This window comes from Anticarsia gemmatalis, chromosome W (genome assembly GCF_050436995.1).
Source record: "Anticarsia gemmatalis isolate Benzon Research Colony breed Stoneville strain chromosome W, ilAntGemm2 primary, whole genome shotgun sequence".
In the NCBI taxonomy this organism is placed as follows: Eukaryota; Metazoa; Arthropoda; class Insecta; order Lepidoptera; family Erebidae; genus Anticarsia; species Anticarsia gemmatalis.
Genome location: NC_134775.1, coordinates 6,000,862 through 6,006,861, shown reverse-complemented (window position 1 = coordinate 6,006,861; position 6,000 = coordinate 6,000,862).

The following is a 6,000-nucleotide window of genomic DNA, read 5'->3' as shown; positions in this document are numbered from 1 at the left end:
AGACAGTTTTTATATTTTAGCTAGCTTAGTTTGCGGTGGACGCACACGCACACGCAACTATGCGACTCAACTCAACAAACTTATTTTAGCTGGCGGTGGACGTTTAGCTTAAACCTCAATTTCCAATAGTTAACGCATTTTAAATAAGTAGTTCTCGAACTTTGAAACAAAGGAAAAATATGTGTCCAATCAGCGTGCATTTTTGGCAAATGGCATGCGTTTTATTATGCGGAAGAAGTCGTAGGCTTCAGCTAGTATTAAAATAATAGACATTAGGTGCCTTTACACGCACGCTCTTTAAAATGCGCGCGCTGTGCTCTTTCCGTTGCTGTTTCACGCGCGAACCAGCGTGTGTGTAAAGGTACCTATTACGTGAAAATATTTGTACGGACTTAAAATTATTAAAGTTAGAAATTAAGAGTAAGTCCAATTCAAATAATTACATGAGCTTATTACTTATACAGCACTTTAATTATGTATTCCAATATTATCTCCATTCAAATAGTCTACACATAATTAAATATACATTCTTTACATAAAAAAATATGCCCAGGAGCAAGCATTACCTCATAACGACACTTCAGTACAATAATAAATACCAACCTAAATCAAATTTATAAGTTGGTTTTACCAAACTACAAATAAAAGTTTATTATAAATTTTGCGGAAATTCCTAACAGGAAACCGTCTTTAAAAATGTCTAGAAGACATTGACAAATAGTATTATAATTTAAGGGTAGCTGCTATAACGACCCGCTCTGCAATAAATAATATCACCCCTTGAGGCCCTCAGCGTCCATTATAACAGCGCCACTAAAACTATACAAGTACACTACATAATGTAATTGTATTTCCCTGTTTTTATTTTTGACAGGTAAATTCATGAAATTCAGTCTTTGGTAATATTTCGAGTCTTGTTACAAGGATTTTGACCTTTATAAGAGTGTCGTTAAATCTGTATAGTTAGGTGTTTTATCTACAACATGTTTACCTAATTCAGAAGCAGACCACTAAGCAATGTTTGAACTTCTCGAAAATTTAGATTGACAATGAATAATAATATTATAAACGTGTTTAAGTTGCGTCGACAGCGTGAAATAGTGCGAGACGGAACACGGGACGGCAGCGGTAATAATATCGGTTTTCGTTCGGTTTCGATCATGATCACTACTCATAGTACTCATCACACGAATGATACCATCGGTTGCTCGCCAAGAAAGCGCCATTAAACGTTTGTTTGCAATTAGGACACTGCCAATCAGGCTCGTCATTATGATGTGTATTGAAGTGTTCAACTATCTCGAGCTTTAACTTCGGAGAACCCTTAAAAATTTTTGTACATACGACGCATTCTATGCTAAGCCAATCATTAAAAGGAGGTAAAGATTTGAGATCATGCTTTCCTATTTTATCAATGAACATTTCATTAGCTGGTGTGACAACTTCGTCAATATGCAAGTCCACGTTCAGGTCGTTAGATCTTTTTTTGTACAAAGACCGAACGTATTGGTAGTTATTGGCAATATTTGTAAACGCTGCCGGCACTGTATAGGTGCCGGAGATCGCTTCAAGATCAACCATAAGAACGCTGAAGATGACTAGCAACCAATGTCTGGTTTTACCTTTAAAACCACGGAGCAGCATCGCGAAACAATCAATTAAATTATCTTTTGTACGTGTTCTAGTGTCACTACTGGCCTGCACTTTATTTAATATTATGTCCGGACTTTCTTTTCTTATTTCGTTACCAGGTTTCGCTTTGTCAATCAACCAATGTTTACGCCTGTAGTTAACTACTCTTCGTATCATTAAATTTGGTAAGTCAATTATTATCTCGTTAGTCCAGTAGTTCAATATAGATTCGAAACTCAAGCTGCAGGCCCTTTTTACCCTACATCTTTCAAAAATATCGGGAGTGATGTAGGTTTTTTTTTTTTTTTTTTTTTCTTAGTTTATTTGCAATCAGTCTTATGACTATGAGCGAATTTGTTCTGCGGTGCTATCGTGCCGAGTGGCATCCCATTGAATGCATCAACTCATAAGCTTTCTAGAGCTATTGGCGGGCCTCTAGCTCTAGGATATGGTGTCGTTTTAGGCGTTTTACATATTGGTCCATGGTGAGTTGGCGAGCAAGTTGATTAGGATGATGGATTAGCCTCTCTTTGTACTTAGCAGCCAAACACCTAATTTCTTCCTTAATTGTTTTCATTCCAAGGTGCTCGTGGATTTCATTATTGGTTATATACCAAGGTGCTTCCGCAATTGATCTTAGGATCTTGTTTTGTTGACGCTGTAGTATTTTTAGGTTAGAGTCGCTTGCACTGCCCCATAGTTGCAGACCATATGTCCAGATGGGCTTTAGGATGACTTTGTATATAAGCAATTTGTTGTCCATAGAAAGTCTTGAGTTCCTTCCCAGCATCCAATATAGGCTATTGTACTTTAGTTGAAGCTCTTTCTTTTTACATTTGATGTGGTGCCTCCAGGTTAGTCTACGATCAATGTGCAGACCAAGGTATCTTACATAGTCAGTGATGGGAGTGGGAGTGATGTAGGTAATTAAATCTTCTGTCTCAGGAAATGGTACGTGAATGCGTATTTTGTATAAGTTTCGTATTTGACAATATACTTTAAAGGCCAGAATGCTTTTATCATTGCGACTGTCTAAGTAAAGTTCTAAAACTTCTTTTTTAGACTGAGTTTCTGTTAGACGGAACTCTCGACTTACATTTCGGTCGTCATCTGAAGTTTGATGAGAATCTCGATCTTGATCTACATCTCGGTCTAGACGTTGATTTTGAACTTGATCTAAATCTACAGCTAGACTAGCATCTTCATCAAATTCTTTGACTACAACTAGAGTCGGATCTTCATCTAATTCTTTGACTACAACTAAAGTCGGATCTTCATCTAATTCTTTGACTACAAACAGACTTGCATTTTCATCACATTCATTGACTACAGCTAGACTTGCATCTTCATCTAACTCTTTGACTACAACAAGACTTGGCTCTTCATCTAACTCTTTGACTACAACAAGACTTGGCTCTTCATCTAACTCTTTGACTACAACAAGACTTGCATCTTCATCTAACTCTTTGACTACAACAAGACTTGGCTCTTCATCTAACTCTTTGACTACAACAAGACTTGGATCTTCATCTAACTCTTTGCCTACAACAAGACTTGGATCTTCATCTAACTCTTTGACTACAACAAGACTTGGCTCTTCATCTAACTCTTTGACTACAACTAGAGTCGGATCTTTATCTGTATCTTTGACTACAACTAGATTTCGTTCTTCATCTAAATCGCAGCCTATAACTAGATTTCGTTCTTCATCTAAATCGCGGTCTACAAGTGAATTTCGTTCTTAATCTAAATCGCAGCCTACAACTACATTTCGTTCTTCATCTAAATCGCAGTCTACAACTACATTTCGTTCTTCATCTAAATCGCAGTCTACAACTACATTTCGTTCTTTGTCTAAATCGCAGTCTACAGGTAGATTACGTTCCTCATCTGAATCTTTGACTACAATTACATATAGAACTTCATCTGAATCTCGATCTACAAGTGAGTTTCGTTCTTCATCAGAATCTACGTCTACAGGTAATTGTAGTTCTTCATTAGAATTGCTGTCTACAACTCCATTACGTTCTTCATCTGTATCTTTGACTACAACTACATATCGAATTTCATCTGAGTCTGGTTCTACCACTAGATATCGAACTTCATCACAATTTGGGCCTACAACTAAATTTCGATCTTCTCGGTTTAGAAGAACTTCAGTCTTTGGAGATATATCGAGTCTTGTTAGAAAGATTTTGACTTCCTTTAGGTGTGCAGTTAAATCTGCATAGTGAGATGTTTTATCTACAACATGTTTATCTAATTCAGAAGAAGAGCATTCAATGATGTTTGAAATTGATCGCAAATCTGGAACTTCTCCATGAATTTTAGTCATCCTTGATAAATCAAGTATTTCTAATATTATTTTGACTTCTTTTAAGTTTTTGGTAAGATCTACGCACTTGGGTACTTTTAAATTCAAATCTACATCATGAAGCACGACTATCGAAGTTGAAGCCAATTAGGTCGTTTGGACTTCTTCCCAAATCTTGCAAATCTTCATACATTTTAACCATTTGATTTAAATCTAATCTATTTAAAACCACTTTGGCTGATTTTAAGTGTTTTAGATCTACATTTTCAGGTACTTTTAAATTTAAGCCTACATCATGTTTATCTGAAACATGTTCATCTAAATAAGAAGTAGAATCATCCTTGAAGTTTGAACATGATTCGAAGTCTGGCAAATCTTCATGAATTTTAATAATTTGATTTGAATCTAATCTTTTCACAACAACTTTGGCTGCCTTGACGTGTTTTAGATCTATATTTTTGGGTACTTTTAAATTTAAGCCTACATCATGTTTATATGAAACATGTTCATCTGAATAAGAAGTAGAATCATCCTCGAAGTTTGAAGATGATTCGAAGTCTGGCAAATCTTCAAGAATTTTAGCTATTTCTGCCAAATCCAGGTTTTGTAAAAGAACTTTTGGATCATTTGCGGGTGATAAATTCTGACATTTGGCTACTTACTTCTAAACCTAAGTCTTCATTAGAAACGTGTTCTTTCAAAACAGAAGGAGAATCATTCGCGATGTTTGAACATGATTCCATATCTGTAACTATTTCAGAACGTAAACTAGTTGATTCACCTTCCAGGCAAGAAACAGACCGTGTTTCATTTTGTAAATCTACACCTGATACCAGTTTGTCGGTGTTAAATTCTGGTTCTAGATTAGATTTAGCTCTCTTTGGATCTACCTCTGAGTTAAGAAACATTTTACGTTTATTTGATCTAATTTTTAACTGAGGAACAGGAATTATGTCTATATCTAGTTCTGTATCTAAATAAGCTTCCATTACTTGGCTGAAAGTTAAGTTGTAGTGTAAATAAATAGTATCGTTTTTTGTGGGTGTTTTTGGTTCTAAAATTAACATTTTATTACCTCGTTTTTTTACATTTTCTTCAAAATACGAGTCTTCAGTATTATTTGTTTTTGCTTCAATAATGTATTTGGTAACGGCGTCGTAGACACGTTTTAAAATTTCCTCATAATAATCTCTGAGAATTCTTTCGATCCGTTCGTAATTGTTGGTTACTTGGTCATCTAATTCTTGTTCTGCATCTTTCAAGACGGCATCTTTTAACGCGAGCCATATTTCTAGAGCTCTGTGAACAATTTTTTTGGATCTGCTCTGATCACATTCGGTGTTTGTTTGTTTGTTCGTTCGTTCGTTCGTTCGTTCGTTCGTTCGTTCGTTCGTTCGTTTGTTTGTTTGTTTGTTTGAACGCGCTAATCTCAGGAACTACTGGTCCGATTTGAAAAATTCTTTCAGTGTTAGATAGACCATTTATCGAGGAAGGCTATAGGCTATATATCATCACGCTACGACCAATAGGAGCAGAGAACCAATAAAAATGTTACCAAAACGGGGATTTTTTTTTCTTATGTGACGCAAGCGAAGTTGCGCGGGTCAGCTAGTTCGTCATATACAGACCGACGCATGACCCTCATAAATGGACGATCTGGAAAAAAAATCAATTTAGCAATAGATACTTAGGTTACTACTTATATTTTGAGCCTTGACGAACCTGAATGTTTTAGACCCCATTTGGTGTTTTCATCGTAAAGTTTGACCTTTTTGACTACTACATTCCTAAAAACGTTTTGAAATCTGCGCTGAAAATATTTTTAATATCGAGTTAAATTACGGCGAACGGAATTATTATTAAAAAAACATTTATTTATTTAAAAATACAAGTTTACTATAGGAAACGTTCTACAAGAATGATTTACAATTATGAATTATCTATTAGCTAACCTTAATACTAAAATGCAATTATGCAGTTTACACTATGACGCACAACATCATCCGATGCACAGTCAGCATTTCACAACAAGCTTCAGTTGTGCAAGGTTGTTC